Here is a 19,335-nt window from a genome sequence, read left to right as displayed (position 1 = left end):
TTCTTTTTAATGCATGGTCTCCCCAGCAAGCTCTCTGCAGCGCTACCATACTGCAAAAAGCCAACATAATGATCTCTGTCAGGCAATCAAACCCTGATAAGGAGTAATGACTCTCTGGCAGTTTTCTGTATGTTTATTTACAAAAAGACACATCCAGAGCACAGTTTCTCGCCTGCTCACATTTACGATAGTTGGTCAGTCTGAAATTTTGCCCCTCCCACAGGAAGAAGGATGCCAAACTCCAGCCTTTCCTCTGTTGCCATCTGATCCTGTCCAGATGCTTAGAATGGGGACTGAGAGGCTGGCAAGCCCCCTCCCCACTGCTACTTGACACAGACACAGACCTATGCTTATTTGCTGATTCCCGAACAATGCTCTGGCTGCCTCCCAACTCTTCTTCATCTTGAGAGCTAACAGAATCTTTCCTGGGAAGAGCGGAGGGTCAAAATGCCCTATTTAGACTGTCAGCCAGCTCTCGTCTGCAGAGTCTACCTCTCGTCAGTGGCAGAGCTTTATGCTCTGGCACTGGGGGGGGGGGGCAGAGAACAGGCAGGAGCTGGGCTGGCGCATGTCCCAGGGGCAGGGGGTGCCACCCACAGGGGCATGGTGTGTGTCCTGTGGGCATGGCACACTGCCTGTGGAGGTGTGCCGCCCAGCGCAGGCAGGGGGGCAGCCTCCATGGCACCCACTGGGATCGCGCTGCCGGGGGCGATGCACTCCCCCCACACTCCTCTTCCTCCGCCAGTGCCCCTTGTTCATTTAGTTTGATTTCTGAGTCTAACTCTTCTCCTGCGCTCTGGGGGGCCATGGTCCTGACACATAGCAAAAATTTCTAAAACCATAATACATTGCAATAAAACAGTGATATATATATTCAGTACAGATTGAAATATCTGCAGAGTCATACAAAATTCTACACATTATGCTCTGCCTTGCATCTCGACTAATAATCAAATACCTGCTTCTCATCTAGTATCACTCATCCCATTCCATTCCACAAATGCACAACATCCACCCAGTCACTTCACCATCTCTCACACAATCACCAACCATCCAAGAGGCAATTTAATAGCGTTGACTGAGGGCACCCTCATCACACTCCCACCACCCTTTCACCTCTGCAATGCTAATTTTGTAGTTTTCTATTTAGATGGCATCCAGCAGCAACAGTTGGTTTCTCTTACCACCTCTGCAATTCTGCCCCAGAAGGATGACTCCCAGGGCTGGCAGGGTTATCAGGGAGCAAGGACATGTGTTCTTATCTCTCACTCCCATCCTCCAGTTTATTTTGGATGTTCTCTTCCACAAACCCAGGGGTCATCTAATAATCTTGGTGAATAAGGAGGGACACCTGCTTTCACCTTGGGACACAGATGGTGGTGCTGATTCTAAGAATTTCCCACACAAACTAGTGGAATTTATTTTGATCAGGAACAGTATAATTTATCAAAGGGTAACCATGGAAGAAATCTGAAACCTCAATCCAATTATACTCAGGGATATATACAGATATATAATTACAAAGTCTGTAGCTACTTACATTCATAACTTTCTCTGTTGCATAAATCATCTTGACAGCACTTCATGAGACTCTGATGGAATAAACCTGTTGTTTTAGTGTAGCTGTAATTCTCTGTGGTACGATTTATAGCACATCCTCGTTCTTCTTTTATTTTCCTAGAGCCACCTGTGAGAGAGAATTGGAAGGAACAGTGAATCCTTAAAGCAGTATATTCAAGAATCACCTTGTAAGTACAGTATAATTTATTTTGCAAAACCATGTGAATATTCAAGGATAGTTCCTTAAAAAATTCCACTTAAATGGAACACAATGGACTTATTTTCCTGCACAAACAAAATGGCAAGGACATGGAATAATTTGTTCCACCATTCATCTCTACCTGATGTCCAGCTAACTGATCCAGAGGTTACCAGTTTATCACCAAAAATAATGGAATGTATACCCAGTCTGGTCCACTAAGATGCCTAGATCACTTTCACATGTACTGCTAGCAAGCCAGGTGTCCCCATCATATATTTGTGCATCTGGTTCTTCCTGCATAAATGCAAAACCTTACATTTGTCCCTATTGAAATAGATGTAGTTAGTTTGGGCCCAGTTCTCCAACCTTTTAAGGTCATTTTGAATCCTGATTCTGTCTTCTGTGTCATTAGCTACCCCTCCTAGTTTGGTGTCACCTGCAAATTTGAAGAGAATCCCCTGAATTTCTTCATCCAAGTCATTCAGACTCTGCTAACCCAGAAATAGTACCTCGGGTTAAGAACTGTACTTCAGGATGAGAACAGAAATCATGTGGTGGCAGTACCTCAGGTTAAGAACAGTTTCAGGTTAAGAACGGACCTCCAGAATAAATTAAGTTCTTAACATGAGGTACCACTGTACTTGGGTCCTCTTTCCTCCCCTTTTTGAAGATGGGCAAAACATTTGCCCACCTCCACTTTGCAGGAATGTCTCCTGTTCTCCAACAATAGCCCAAATAACCCACAGACCAAATGATGGACCACAAACAGGTTTATTTTGACAGAAAGGCTTTATACTCACTTAAAGAGTTTTTCGAAAAATAAGAAAAGCAACTTCAATATCACAATTCACAACTTCAGTGGTTGCACCTTCCACCTCTTTGGTGCATATCAGAGTTGCAGCTGTAGAGAGGAAAGAGGAGGAGACGTTTAGTACATGAGTTGCTCAGTCCTTGACAAATAGCATATACATTACTACTTAGTTTGACCTTGATCTCAGCACTTATTGGATACAATCTTCCAAGCCAGACATGAGCAGTCGTAATTGTCTCAGGATCCACAGGTAGTTGTGGGTTGGAAGCTGCATACACACAGAAACACATCTTTCCCCTGTCTCACACAAAGCAACATCTCCAGACACAAAGATAGAACTTTGCCCCAGGATGAGAATGGAAATCATGTGCCAGCGGCGCAGCGGAAGCAGCGGCAGCAAGAGGCCCCATTAGTGAAAGCAAGCCTCTGGTTTCAGGTTAAGAACAAACCTCCAGAACGAATTAAGTTCGTAACTAGAGGTACCACTGTATATGCTGTGACCATACTTGTAATAATATGTAGTCACTCCATCTCAAAAAGAATATTGTAGAGTTGGAAAAGGGGAACCATGATGCTGAAGGGGATGGAATGTAGTATGGGGTCATTTTAGTTTGGAGGATAGGCAAGTAAGAGAAATGAGAGCAGTGTATTAGATTATGAATGGCATTGACAAAAAGGCTAGAGAAAAGCTTTTCTCTCCGTCTGATAACGCTAGAACTTGAGGACACCCAGGAAAAGGGAATGTTGGGAAATTCAAGACAAATAAAGGAAGGTGCTGTTTTCAAACCATTTATAGTTAAACTAAGGAAACTACAAAATTGAACACGTAAACTTGGCTGCATCCAGTAACGTATACAGGTTCCAGCATCACCAGATTGCTGTGAAGAGAAATAAATGTCCACGTGATGTACCAGTCGTTGACGACTTTGTGCCTGGTTGAGAACGACTTGGCCCCAAGGGCATGGTGGTGAAATTGAGGTGGGAATAGACTGGAAGGACATTTAGTGAAATTTCATGGAGTTCCAGAAAGGGAGTCCTCTACTTACAATTCCTGTTTTCTGACGGTGAGAGTGGGATGGACTGGGAGGGGCACCTAGAAAGTTTGAGTAGAGTAAGCAGAAGATGAAGTAGAGCGGAGGGAAAGTATATGGAAATTGAATATATTATATTAGTTCAGCAAGAATGGTGTTTGGAAAGGCTTTGTTATGTTAGCTTGTTCATGTTAGCTTTTGTGCTGTACCCCTCTCAGGTATTTATCCTTTATATAGAAAAAAAGGATGCCAGTACTCACCATACTCACCATGAAATCATTATAGGAAGTGCCACACTTCTATTTTTTTTTTAAAAAAAAATATGGTGCTGGTACTGCATACGCTTGAGTACCCCCAGGTTGCTCGTTACACCTTATTATTGTTGTTATGAGGTTTTTTTTGTGGGGTAGGGGAGGTAGACTGTATTCATAGACCTCTTTAACTGAAAGTGCCTTTGAAGGTACCAATTGGAGTGAGCCAGGAGGTCAGCTAGAATGATTTAAAACTGTGTTATGCCTGGGCCTACTGGCTCAGACTTTCATTGGACTTTCACCCACCCCTGTGGTCCAGCCTGAAGGTGCATGGGGTGCAATACAGTACTACAGTCATTGACCATAAAATCAGGCAGTACCTGAGATCCCTTTTTGTTATATTCTACACACTTCCATTTTTTCATTTGGACTTTCATTTGACTCAGGAAGCAGAAGTTTGTGTGAACTCCCAAAGGAGGCAAGGACAGGAGGCAACAGGAAAAGCATGTGTGTGTGTGTGTGTGTGTGTGTGTGTGTGTGTGTGAGAGAGAGAGAGAGAGAGAGAGAGAGAGAGAGAGAGAGCGCCAAACCCCAGTTGTCTCAAAGTGGTATTCACCCAGTGTACTTTCTGAAGAAGTGTGTTTCCATAATATTTCATTTTTCATTTATTGAATTTATATACTGCCCTGTCCCAGAGGTCTCAGGACAGTTCACACTAAAAATGACAATATATAACATCAAAAATAGAAATAATCCAATAACACCCCCCCCCAAAAAGGAGCCACATTTTAAAAGGTATAGGATGTTGATTGGTTAAGAAAAGGCCTGGTTAAAAAGGAACATTTTTTACCTGGCACGTAAAGGTAAAATATTACCTTTTAAAGGTAAAAATGAAATATTAAAGGTAAAAATATTTTATTATTTAAAATAGTGAAAACTGGTTTGGCTGAGGGAGGGGTTCATTCAGTTTTGGGCTTTCTGGAATGAGTAGAGTAATATAGACCAGAGGTCGGCAACCTAAGGCCCGGGGGCCAGATATGGCCTGCAGGAGTTGTTTAACTGGCCCCCGAGCCGCCCCCGAACCATGCCGCCCGCTGGGCAAGTCCCCATGTGCTGTGCTAAACCAGCCCAATGTGGTTCAGGGACTCACTTCTGCAGTGCTGCAGTGCTGCCAATAGGAAGTTGAAGACGCTTCCTCGGCTCCTCCTCAGTACCGGAAATAGCGTCTGCGCATGTGCACACATGCAGACACCTTCTCCATGCCAGAACGTGCACACACGCACGGGCAATCTGGCTTGCGGACAGATCTGTATGGGAGTGAAGCGGTCCAGGCTGCTTAAGCCTTGCCAACCCCGATATAGACCAAGGTTAGCCAACGAAGTGCACTCAAATCACAATTCCCATCAACCACAGGTAGCATAACTAGTTGCCAAGGCAATGGGAGTTGTAGTTCAGGAATCTCTAGAGGACAGCACATTGGCTATTCTGATCAAGACCCATTTCAATCTCATCAGGCTCAGCTTTTGCTAGAACCACCTTTGTCATTTTCTTTGTAAATCACGATTTGCAGACAGTTTATAATGGAATTCAATGTTTCACACAGTTCCCCAGTATGATTTCATCCAATTTCAACACTGAGTTTTGAATTCCAGTATAAAATTATAGGATGTCTAAGAAAGTATGTAATCCCTATTTTCATCATTTCCCACCCCACACTGGACCAGATCCTCACCCCTGGAAGCCTAAAGCATCTCTTTTTGGCCAATAAATCCTTCCACATCAGCCTCTTCCTTCATCAGTTGCCTGCTTTCTTGTTCTGACAGTTCCCTTGAATATTGTCTCCTGTTGGTTTTCCTTTCCCAGGTGAGTGGGAAGCCGAAATCTTGAATTCTTTATACAAATCTGGGAGGGGATATGTTGTGGGCTAGGCAAGGGAGATTGATATAGGCTACATGAAGAGGGAAATAAGCTAAAAATACTGAGTAAGACCAGGAGCTTCTGGGCTGTAAATTTTGGAGGGTGGAAGAAGACCAGCAAACAATGATAGAGGGCCTGATAGAGTGCACTTTGGTTACATGAGGTTACCTTTGGGTAGTCTTCAAAAAAAGACACACACCCCAGGTTCATTCAGACTTTTGTTTCATGAGACCGAGATTCGTGACGCTAAATGGAAAATTGGAAATGTGTAGAATAAAAGACAAAGTATCCCAGATACTGCCTGATATTAGAGTCAACAGTTGTGGTGCTTCCTGCTTCGTATGGATACAGTTCTCATGAGGACTCAGCCATGTTTTCCAGCACAGGTGAGCAATATTTGGTCTATGGGCCTCATGCAGTCTATAACAGTTTGTCTACCTCCCATATCTGTTGATTCACCCCTTGCTTTATTGCAGCAATCGTGCTTCCTTCAGCTCATCAAGGTGTTAGCCAGTGTGTGATGGGTATAATTTCCATGAGGATGAAAGTGGATGGGGAAGAGTCATCTGATGTAACTTTCCCTGCATTGCCCTCATGCTCTCCTCATCCACACAAAAGGTATTTATTTGTTTTTATATGTTCCTATTATAAGTTGTGGGACGCAGGTGGCGCTGTGGGTTAAAGCCTCAGCGCCTAGGACCTGCCGATCGAAAGGTCGGCGGTTCGAATCCCTGCGGTGGGGTGTGCTCCCGTTGCTCGGTCCCAGCGCCTGCCAACCTAGCAGTTCGAAAGCACCTCCGGGTGCAAGTAGATAAATAGGGACCGCTTACCAGCGGGAAGGTAAACGGCGTTTCCGTGTGCGGCTCTGGCTCGCCAGATGCAGCTTTGTCACGCTGGCCACATGACCCGGAAGTGTCTCCGGACAGCGCTGGCCCCTGGCCTCTTGAGTGAGATGGCCGCACAACCCCAGAGTCTGTCAAGACTGGCCCGTACGGGCAGGGGTACCTTTACCTTTATTATAAGTTATTCCATTTATATGCCACCCTTTACCCAAATTTCCCTGGGTGGTGTACATTAAGAACATAATTTAAGCAGCATAAAATTAACAACATACCCTACATAGCCTAATAATAAACAGCATAATTATAAAAAAAAAATCATAATACCCGCCCACACACATTTAACAGGCAATAGATTTTTTTAATGGCTGAGGGTGAACCTGTCCCTTAAAAAATAGGATCTCCATATTTTTGTAAGTAAATCGACACATCCTGTTTTGATTTTAAACAGGGCACATTTTGCCCCCTTTTTAACTTGGACCTCATCATCTTCAAAACTGTGCAGACAGAGTGTGGGTCCAGTCACCAGTGGGAGGAGAACAAGACAGGTTTAGTGGGAGCTTGTGCAGAGAGAGAGTTGGTCCATGGGTGGAGTAAAGTGAGATCCAGAGTTATTGTGGTATGTGAACAGAGGGTGGGTGGGTCCAGGAGGAGGAGTTTGACTCAAACATTGCCAAGAAAATTTGTTATTTGGGGGGCGGGGGGACCAGAGACCTTACCAAAACATGCAGTGTGTGCCAAAATCCCAAACCCCTTATGTTTCCCCTGTCTTGTTGCAAAATCCCAACCTCATTCCTCATTATACTTAAGGGAAGATCTCTGCTTAATACTTTTTGACTCTAAACAGAGGGACTAGCTGACTGGCCCTTTCCAAAGAACCAATGGTGTGAATTTTGCTGTTTTTCTTTTCAGTAATGCTTGTAATTAAAGATAGCTTCCAAGTGATTGGGGGGAGAAGGGGTTGTTGGTGTGAAGTTCCTTCCAGGTTTAGCAAGTAATATGAAATGTGTGCCAAAATCCCAACCCCTTTGTGTTTCCCCCCTCTTAAAGCAAAAGTCCAAACCCCATTTGAAGGCAAACCTCTGTTTCATGCTTATTGTTTCAATGAAGAGGGACTACCTCGTTGGCCCTTTCTACAGAAATAAAGTTGGGCACCATCTACTATAAAATTGCATCCATGTTTGCCTCTAAGCAAACAGCTTTACAAAATCGTTTTCAGTGTTTCCCTCTTGATAGGTAGGGTGGGAATTTTTTTTTATTATATTTGTTCAAATTATTTGTGATATCCTTAAGATATTGGTCACAACTGAGAGATTTGTTTGAAATATGGACTGTCATGTACATTTTCTAAAACAATGAAATAATTAATAATAATCTGTTTGTTCTTCTAAAAACACTGCCCTTCACCACCACTGCCAAATATTCTTAATTTGACAAAGACAGACACAGTTTTTATTCTTCACACCAATTTATTCTGATTATGAACAATGGGCAATTTAAGCCATATACCGTATTATCATGAGCCAGAGCCCCCAAGTCCCACAAATCTACTTTAGCTTCTCTATCCCCTGCATCCCTTTCACCACAAAAAGCCAGATAGTGGACTCAGGAGTCCTGTGAATCCCAGTCGCTCTGCACTCCCACCATCAGGCAAGCAACCTCCACCTATACTGATGCTGAAAATGGGATTCAAAAGGAAGAAAACATTGTTCTCTCCTAACTACTCTTCAGAGTTGAGCTGCTCGGAGAAGCATCATGACATCTTGCTTGGGTTATAGTGCCTGAAAACTCATCAGTACGAACTGATCTGCTGGCCGCCGAGCACAAATCTGGTGTTGCACAGCCTTTGACGACCTCATAAGGAATTGCATGGTCATCTAGTAAAGAGAAAGATATATGGTCATATGAGTACCCAGGTGGTAATGCGTGTGCATTTGTGTGTGCGCGCACACACTAAAGAGACATTTTAACTGTATCACACACAAAAATAGAAAGAATGTCAGAGTCGCATCCTGATATGAATATGACACAGAAGGTTAAAATTTAGAGGGGGAATCCATTTTTTTAATGGGAAGCAGTACCAATCCTCACTGATTTTGCATTTCAAATCTGGGCTCTATGGCTGCTTCTATTTCTTCAGAAGGCTAGTTAAAATATTATTTTAAAAGCAGTTTTCACATAATTTAACCACTTGATCATTCACCTCTCTCTTTCTCATGCCCCACTTTTAGAAATCCACAGTCTCATCTTTATACATAGAATGCAAAGGCAATTTTGACAACGTAATATTTTCAGGGAAGAGAAAGCTTGCCCCCCTCCAAAAAATCACACAGTCTATTTTCTATAATAATAACAATAATTTATTATTTTTACCCCGCCCATCTGACAGGAAGCCACAAAAAGAATGAGAGAGCAAGATCCTGAGACCAGCTGTGCAGGACCAGTTTTCCTTTTTCCTCTCCTCCATGTCTCAGAGAACAATTAAAAGTGCTCTCTTCCTCTCTCTGTGTGTAGGTGCAAAAACAAGAGTCCTGTTTATAATGAAATACCTGCCAATGACGGAAATGTTGAAGCTGGCATATAAAGCCAGCTTTATATGAAGGAAAATGTAACCAATCCACTTTATTTTCTTTAATTGCAATGCTTCATCAGCCAACCATTTCTTAGGAAAAGTGTGGGGTGTTTATGGTATTTCTTTATTGTAAATGGAGCCTTAGGCTGTCTGTTCAGAAGTAAGGCCCAATGCATTCAATTAAGCTTACTCCCAAGTAACTGGGTAAAGACTGTGCAGCATGACACTGCAAGCATTTTTACTCAAAAGCAAGTTCCACTGAGTTCAATAGGATTTACTCTCTGGTATGTTCTTGATCATTCTTGTTGTTGTAATATTATCCCACCTTTGTCTCTGGCAGCAACTCAAGGCAGCTTACAGTTAAAATCTTATTTCATTCCATTTATCTGTGGAACATGTTGTACACGATCATTTCCCTCTCACATTTTTCTCTTTACAACAATCCTGTGAGGTTAGCTTGAGAGGTTGCAATTGGCTCAAAGTGACAGACATATATGTGTCTGGCAAGATCAAAAGTGAAAGAAGCGTGTCCCTATTTTCATCAGATAAATTGTGGAGGGTATGAACCTGCCAAGCTGTTCCACCTCTCTTACTCATTGGCTGCCAATGCTACTTACCGTAAATAAGGACAAACTCTATGCACTGAGTCTCATCATTATAACACTCTGTGGTCTTTGAGTTCTTGCAACATTTTGAGCCACAAATGATTGGACACTTCAGCTGATTTAGCTGACGACTTGGCCCTGCCAAAAGAAACAACATGTACAGTGGTACCTCACATTAAATACTTAATTAGTTCCAAAGGTCCGTACTTAACCTGAAACTGTTCTTAACCTGAAGCACCACTTTAGCTAATGGGGCCTCCTGCTGCTGCGGTGCCGCCGGAGCACAATTTCTGTTCTCATCCTGAAGCAAAGTTCTTAACCTAAAGCACTATTACTGGGTTAGCGGAGTCTGTAACTGAAGCGTATGTAACCCAAGGTACCACTGTATTGGATTTCATAGTTGCACCTGAGATGAGTAGACAAGTAGGGGAATAATAATAGTAATAATAGTAGTAGTAATAATAATAATAATAATAATAATAATAATAATAATTTGTACCCTGCCCATCTGGATGAGTTTCCCAAGCCACTCTGGGTGGCTTCCACAGAAACCAAAAATACACTAAAATATCATACATTAAAAACTTCCTCACACATTAAAAGCTTCCTAAAGTTTTTATATGCTTCCTATATGCTGCTAAATCACAAGGTGCAAGAAATATTGGGATATATGAAATGACAGGGGTAAAACTTGCATTAAATTCCTATTCATATTGACAATAGTTGCAAGAATATACATCTTTGCAACTAAGAACTTACATTCATTGGCTTGAGACGTCCAAATATTTTAATGTCAGGAATTTCATGATACCAGAGAGCGGCTAAATTGTGTTCAACACTAACTTCAAGATTTAATGGTTGCAGCAGCTGTATTTCATTTTGCAATAAATCACTTATACACTTATTATTTTGCAGCAGGTGAGTTGGAGTTTATTCCTGGGTTGTCAATGTTCCACTGCTACATTTTGTGCATGGCTTATCATGTATTATCTTTTGTTATGTGTTATGACAGGGACGCGGGTGGCGCTGTGGGTAAAGGCCTCAGCGCCTAGGGCTTGCCGATCGAAAGGTTGGCGGTTCGAATCCCCGCGGCAGGGTGCGCTCCCGTTGCTCGGTCCCAGCGCCTGCCAACCTAGCAGTTCGAAAGCACCCTCGGGTGCAAGTAGATAAATAGGGACCGCTTTCTAGCGGGAAGGTAAACGGCGTTTCCGTGTGCAGCTCTGGCTCACCAGAGCAGCAATGTCACGCTGGCCACGTGACCCGGAAGTGTCTTCGGACAGCGCTGGCCCCTGGCCTCTTGAGTGAGATGGGCGCACAACCCCAGAGTCTGTCAAGACTGGCCCGTATGGGCAGGGGTACCTTTACCTTTACCTTTATGTGTTATGACAATGAAATATACTTCTGTATTATAATGTTATGTAGATATATAATGTTGTTTACTTTGTTATTGTGTTGTAAACTGTCCTATGATTAAGGGTATTATATAAATTTCTTAAACAATTGATAAATAAATAAAGCCTTGTCATTTATATTTATAATTTATTTATTATATTTATATACCACTTAAGAATCACAATGGTCTCTAAGAGGTTTACAATATTATATATATATATAAAGAAAGAAAACTGAGAAACTACAATAAAAGTAATGCAAATTTAACCATAACCACAATTGCTAAAACTACAATATATTGCAGTAAAACAGTGCAATATCAAAAAACAGGAATGTATCAGCGCAGACTGAAATAACTTTAAAGACAGAGATCCCTCCCCTCTCTTCAGAACCCCTCTTGCCAAACTCACAAAATACTGCACGTTACACTCAAAGTCTGCATCTCTACAAATAATAAAATACTTGCTTCTCATCTCGTATCACTCATCCCATTGTCTTCCACAAATACACACAACACATCACCCACCCACTTGCACCAGTATCTCTCACTCACTAGCCAGCCAATATTGCCAGCCACTGCTTCCACACAACAAAAGTGTACTTCAGAAACCAAGGAGACCAAGAAACTGTTTGCTGACTGGACCGTACAAAATAACAATGCAAATTGCCACTCACAGATATACCTGGCAGCAATCTAGCTCCCTCCCTGGTTGCTATCTCCCACTCCGGACTCTCACCTGAGGAAGGGAGGAACTGCACACGAATATTCCCTGATACTCCTTCCTGCCACCAAGGAGTGTCCTCAGACAATTAAACCCATGAAAGAGGCAATTTTATAAAACTGGACTCATCAAAATCCCAACACCCTTTTGCCTCTGCAGTGCTGCTTTTGTAGTTGACTAGCTAGATGGCATGCAACAGCAACAGCCGGTTTCTCTTACTATCTCTGCAGTTCTGCCCAAGAATGCTGATTTCCAGGGCCAGCAAGGTAATGCTGATTTTTAGGCATTTCCCAAACAAACTAGGGGAATGAATCCTGCTCAGCAGCAGCATCATTTGTCTACATTTAACCATGGAAGACACCTCAAACCCCAATCCTATTTATGCTCAGGAATATATGATTATAAAAGGCTGCAGGTACTTACATTCAAACCTTTCAGTGTTGCAAAAGTTATCTTGGCAGCAATTCATGATACTCCGGTAGAATACATCATTCGCTTTAGTGTAGCTGTTACTTCCTGAAGTACAGTTTATAGCACATCCTCGTTCAGTTTTTACTTTTCTAGTGCCATCTGTGAGAGAGAATGGGAAAGGATAGCTAATCCTTAAAGTAGTATATTCAAGAATCACCTTATAAGCACAACATAATTTCTTCTGCAAAACTCTATGATTTTTTTTAGCATAGTTCCTTTAAAATTGCACTTAAATGGGACATAATTGACTTGCTTTCCTGCACACAGAAATAGTCAAGGGCATGGATTAAGTTGTTCTACCATCCATCTCTACCTGATATCATCAAAATAATGGATTAATCAGCCTTCAGCTGATAAAGAGCTGCTGTGAGGCTTGAATAAAACATATTACTATGTTCATATATCAGCGCCATCAGATTCCCAGTTCTGAGGTTTTTTATCACTCTGTGGAGACTTCTAAATATTGTGGAATGTGACTTCAACAAAAAGAAGCTTGTGCACAAATAGAGGTGGGTTGAAGCAGCATGCAATATGCACACAAACAGAAACATGTGTTGCTATAGCATGTGCCTTAGAAGTGTTTTCCAAGCCCCAGTGGGAGAAATCTTCTGCATGGGACCCCTTGCAGAGATAAAGCCATATGGTTATTGTGTCATTTTGGAAGAATTACATGACTGGTTCATGTATACCCTTACCTCATTTTATCTCTAGCTCTTTGATATTTCAGCACTTAATGAATCAGTTGAATGCATTAAACGTCTCTTCCCTGAAAAAAACAGGTTGATTTCCTCAACATTGGGTGAGATCAGCATTCTGTAGACACCCCTAGATACCCCACGGACAAAATGGACCCACACACTCATGTTTAATCTGGCAGAAAGGCTTTATACTCACTTAAAGAGTATTCAACAAAATTTGAAAAGCAACTGCTTCCTTCGATATCACAATTCTCAACTTCTATGGTTTAACCTTCCACCCTTTTGGTACATATCAATGTTGCAGCTGTAGAGAGGAGAGAGGAGGAGACATTCAGTACATGAGACACTCAGTCCTTGAGAAATGGCATTACATTACCATTTAGGAGATTGACTTTGATCTCAGCCTTTATTGGATGCAATCTTCCAAGACAGACATGATCTGTCATAATGGTTTCAGGATCCGTATGTAGTGCAGCCACACCGACACACATTTTTCCCTTTCTCTCACACACGAACATCTCCAGACACAAAGATGGATAGGCACATAGCCTTCTTCCCATTTACTATTATGCATGCATACATTGAGGCAGGGTCATCCTCTCCCCAATAGGATTTCTGAAGTCCCACTGTATACTTTAACAGGTAGAACCTATTATTGGGGCTGGGTTAGGGTTAGGGTCAGCCAAACAAATAGCTTTCGGGTGGATGAGAAGAGCATGAAGTCAATGAGGAAGGTACACCCACAGAGAGTCATCCACATCCACTTTCCACCCATGGAAATTATGTCCATCAAACCTTGCCAAACACTTTGGCCAGTGGGGGAAACATGATCGCTATAACAGAGCAAGGTGTGAATCAACAGATATGGAAGCCAGGCAACCTGTTGCAGGCTGCATTAGGTCCGCAAACCACAGGATGCTGATCTATGCTGGACGCAATGGGGAGATGGCTGAATCATCATAAGAGGGGTATCAATCCCAAACAGGTTGGCCAGATCAGCACAGGAAGCACTACAACAGTTGACTCTAATACCAGGCAGTACCTGAGATACTTTCTTTTTTGTTCTATCCAATTCCAATTTTCCATTTAGTGTCAGCAATCTGAACAAACCTGGGGGGTCTCTTTGTGAACGAAGCCAACCTTATGAAACAGAAGTACACTCTATCAGAACCTCTAACATGATTTGCTGGTCTTCTCCTTCCCCTCCAAAATTTAGAAATTCCCCTCTAGATACTCCTGAGCTTGTTCAGTATTTTAAGCTTTTCCTTCATAGAGCCTATATCAATCTGGCTTGTCTAGCCCATGGCAGACCTGCTGCCAGATTTGAAGAAATTATTCAAGATTTTAAGCTTCCTACTCACCTGGGGAAAGGATGACCAAGAGGAGACAAGTACTCAGGAAGGTCTTCATAGTGCTGGAGATCAAAAACTGAGAAGCATTCAGAACAAAAAAGCAAATGACTGATGGAGCAAGAGGCTGATTTGAAGGGAATTATAGGCCAAGAAGAGGAGCCTGAGGGTTCCATGTGGGAAGAACTGGTCCAGTGAGGGGTGAGAAATGATGAAAATAGGGATTGCATACATTCCCAGACATCCTGTTCTTTTATATTGGAAAACAAAGCACAGTGTTGAAATTGGATTCTTAGGGAACTGTATGAAATTCTTCCAGCTGAATTTTGTATCCCATCCCATGCTGATTGTAGCCACTGAGAAGAGCCTGATTATGTATGAAGTGTGTTTGTTTGTTTGTTTTGTGTGTGTGTGTGTGTGTGTTGTAATCCATGCCCTTAAACTGCTCATTTGCCTGAATGGTGGAAGCCAAAAGAGGGGAAACTTTCAGTGATTATGGAACTATTTTATAATCTACAACAGTGGTTAAGAAACTCTGGCTTGGGGGCAAATGACCCCTATGTACCTCTCTATCTGGAGTCCTATTAGGCCAGAACCTCTGCCTAGGTCACATCCCTGATCCTTCCTACTCCACCCCTCCTCAAGTGGGTAAGTATAAAAATTTCCCATGCTGACCTGGATCAATGTATAAGTGTGTGTGTGTGTGTGTGTGTGTGTGTGTGTGTGTGTAGACATCTCTGACTTCTTTGTTAAGCATAGAATTCTGAACATGAAAGGGACCACAAGGGTCATCTAGTTCAATTCCCCACAATGCAGGAACCTTTTGCCTCATATTGGTATGAGGCTCAGATCCACAACCCTGAGACTGAGTCTCATGCTTTACTGATGGTGCTATCCCTTCATTCTTGGCAGAAGTTTGTAGAATGGGTTTCTCACCAGGATCCTACAAAGGGCACAGTTCCAGGTGGTAAACCTGAAAGGCATCCTAATTTGATGTACGTCATAGGGTGGCCATCAATTGAGTGTTGACCCAGCCAATTATCAACCAGCAGCAGAGCTGGCCTAATACCTTTGCAAAGCCTACTTACATTTGTAATCAACAAATTTTTTTTGGCTTATTTCAACCCAACAATGATGCTCTGTGTCTCTTTTCCTACCCTCCACAGATCCCACCCCAGATTATGATGCAATTTGGGTATTATGTGGCTATTATGCCACATAATACCCTTTCTGCATTTATAAGAACTCAGTTGTTTAGTGTGGCAGCGCCTATACTTTGGAACTCCCTGCCTATTGAGGTCAAGCAGGCTCCTTCACTGTACTCTTTTTGGCAGCTACTAAAAATATTCCTGTTTATATTAAGTATTCCCAGATGCCTAGAAAGTTGAGGTAATTTTAATCTGGCATGTGTGACAGAGACTTGGTTGGATGAAGCAGATGGGCCTGTCATTGTCCACTGCTTGTCCACCAAGTTTCTCTTATGCACAGCAACCCAGGTCATGTGGGCGGGGGGGGGATTATAGTGATTTTTAGGAAGTCATTAGTTTGCACCAGGCATCCTATTGGGAAAACCCAGTTTTCTGAGTGCATGTTCTGGAAGCTGGGCAATAGGGGCAGTACAGGATTCCTTTTGTTGTACCGACCAAGGATTCCCTGCCAGAGCTGCTTCAGGTCATGGTGATGTTCTCCTGGAAACACCTAGTTTGGTTGGCCTGGGGGATTTTAAAATCCATGCCAAAATGACCTTACAAGGGGCCACTCGGGACTTCGTGTAAAGAATAGCCTCCATGAAACCCCTGAATAGGTTTGGCCCAACTCAGAGTCACGGACATGCCTTAGACCTGGTGTTTACCTCTATGGATGTGGGTGATCTGACACTAAGTAAAAGCGAAACAAAAGAAGTGCCATTGTTGAAACACTTCCTGGCGCAACTGGACTTCTCTGCGACTATTATCCTCTGCAGGGAGGTGAGACTGATTTGGATGGTTTGCCCCCACCACTTAATGGATCCAAATGGTTTCCAGAGAGTGGTAGGGGATGTTTTATCCCCTGTTTGTGGCCTTTCAGCTGATTCCCTGGTGGCTCACTGGAATGTGGAGCTAACCAGGGCTATCAACTGTCTCCAGCGGGTTAGGGACAAAGATGAAAGCTGTTTCCTAGTTCTGCTGGATCTCTCAGCGGCCTTTGATACCATCGTCCACGATATCCTTTTGGATCATCACTGGTAAAAGAAGGCAGTATTCTATCCTGACTTCTGTTTAATATAGTTAGGATCATCAGTCTTTCTGCCAGTTCTTCCAGTCCCGTACCCTACTGTCTCCCATACAAATACAGTCCATTGCTTAGAAAGAAATTTATTGATGAGGGCTGAGCATCCTCTGGGCCCTAAAAAATATGGAGGGTATCAGTTGGGTGAGAGATAAGAATGGGGTTGGCTTGTTTCCTTCAGATATGTCTCCCATTCCCTGTAACACTAACACACACACACACACAACCCACACAAAATAACCCCCTCTCTCCCCCCCAACCCCCTGGGTAACACCTGGCTTGCCAGTAGTAATGTGAAAAGGAACTAGTGGTCTTAGTAGACCAAAAACTTAACAACAGTGTGGGGAAAAGTGTAAAAAAGAGCTAATGCTATTCTAGGCTGCATCAACAGAAGAATAGTGTCCTGATTGGGGAAGTAATAATTCCACTCTATTCTGTGTTGGTCAGACCACCTCTGGAGTTCTGTGTCCAGTTCTGGGCACAGCAATTTAAGAAAAGTATGAACAAGTTGGAATATGTGCAGAGGTGGGCGACCCAGATGATTAAGGGTCTGGAAACCAAGCTGTATGAGAAACAAATGAAGGAATTGGGTATGTTTAGCTAGGAAAAGACGAGACTAATATCTTAAAGGCTGGCATATGAAGATGGAGCAAGTTTGTTTTCTCCTGCTCTGGAGGGTAAGACCCAACTCTATGGCTTAAAGTAACAAGAAAGGAGATTCCTACTAAACTTTAGGAATAACTTTCTTATGATAAGAGCTGTTTGACAAAACCAATCCTTTTCCCAAATCCTGCCTTTGCCCTCCTGTCTTTGGGCATAGACTTGGCCTCCACTCTGCTCCACAGAGAACTAGTAGGCTTCTTTCAGTCTGCAGCATGATTAGCTATACAGTGGAATCTCGGCTCCCAAACTTAATCCACTCTGGGATTCCGTTCAACTCCTGAAATGGTTCGGAAACCAAGACACAGCTTCAGATTGGCTGTAGGAGCTTCCTGAAGCCAATTGGAAGCCACACCAGATGTTTGACTTCCAAAGAACATTTGAAAACTGGAACAATCACTTGAGCTTTCAATTGTTCAGAAGCCGGAATGTTCAGCCCTCAAGGCATTCGGGAGCTGAGGTTCCACTGTAATCTGGAAGAACCAGACTGAAATATGCCTGGACATGTGGGAAATAAGATTACAGATACAGCAATGTCTGGGTGCCTCACCAGACACAGGAAGGCAATTAGATGCATAATGAATAGAGAAATCTTCCATGAAACATGTTCCACTCTCTTTAACTATGGTAATGACCAAAATCAAAACCTTGTCATATCAACTGATCATTATTCTCAGTGGAGAGTTTATGTTAAGTGATATGTTTGAAGACTGAATGTGTAAGTTTATGTCTAAAGTCAACAGACATAACAAACACCATTAGGTGTACTGCTGGATAAGTGTTTAATTGTTCTTATACTTGCATTTGCCTGGTGTGTGTTTTTTTAAACCCAATGAAAACAGCTTTTTTAAAAAAGAGTCATTTGACTCCCATGAGAGGTGTTGGACGCTCCTTCCATGGAGGTTTTTAAATAGAGGTAGGATAGGCATGGATATAATGGATGCTTTAGTTGAGATTCCTGCATTGCAGGTGGTTAGATTAGTGACTCTTGGGGACCCTTCCAACTCTAAGATTCTATGGGTCTATGATTCTACATATTTGAAAATGTGTTTGGTTTTGTTGTTGTTCTTCATCCTCAGCTCAGTCTTAATTTTTCACTTCATGGTAGTAATCCATATCTGGTTAAGACAAGCCTTTTTAGTCATTTTCCCATAAAATATTTTCAGTGTTTCATGATAACCATTCTGATAATAATAATAATAATAATAATTTAATAATAATAATAATAATAATAATAATAATAATAATAATAATAATAATAATAATTTATTTATACCCCGCCACTCTGGGCAGCTTCCAACAAAACTCTAAAATGCAATAACCTATTAAACATTAAAAACTTTCCTAAACAGGGCTGGCTTCCGATGTCTTCTAAAAGTTTGGTAGTTATTTTTCTCTTTGACATCTGGTGGGAGGGCGTTCCACAGGACGGGTGCCACTACTGAGAAGGCTCTCTGCCTGGTTCCCAGTAATTTGGCTTCTCATAGAGAGGGAACCACCAGAAGGCCCTCGGCGCTGGACCTCAGTGTCCACACACTTACCATTTCTCCCTGTATTGCCATTTGCTCTGATTCAGCTTTAAAGAGCAGGTTTTCAGGGAGAAAACTGTGGAGCAAGGGAAAATGTGTTTGGGCATGGAGTTATAATGCAAGGATTGTTCCTGGATAGCAAACCAGCTCTTTATAGGTTCCATTTTCATTTCATCCATCCCAGATACCCACCAGGGCTGGAGAAGGCATTAACAAGAGGTCCTGTCTAGTGTTTCCTGAAATACTTTTTCCCTAACTGTTGCCATTTAATGGAACTCCCATCAGAAGTGGTAATATGTCCCTTTAGTTTATTAAATTGTGATCTTTATTAAGTTGCAGGCTTACTGTATTTATTTGAAAGTTATAGACTTGAGAACCAACATTTCATATGCCATAATCATTTATTTTCTTATCATAATGATCACATTGGAAATTTAACTGATTTAAATTTTACACCA

The 19,335-nt window shown here is 42.3% G+C and overlaps 1 long non-coding RNA gene across 1 annotated transcript in view; it reads right to left on the bottom strand.

The window, feature by feature from the left end:
- The window catches only part of LOC310851823, a 743,739-nt gene that overhangs the window by 208,516 nt on the left and 515,888 nt on the right, over positions 1-19,335 (bottom strand). The gene's annotated exons all lie outside the window — the stretch shown is intronic.

This window comes from Podarcis gaigeae (genome assembly GCF_964106915.1).
Source record: "Podarcis gaigeae genome assembly, chromosome: 8".
Classification (NCBI taxonomy): domain Eukaryota; kingdom Metazoa; phylum Chordata; class Lepidosauria; order Squamata; family Lacertidae; genus Podarcis; species Podarcis gaigeae.
This window is presented reverse-complemented; position numbering and strand designations above follow the sequence as displayed.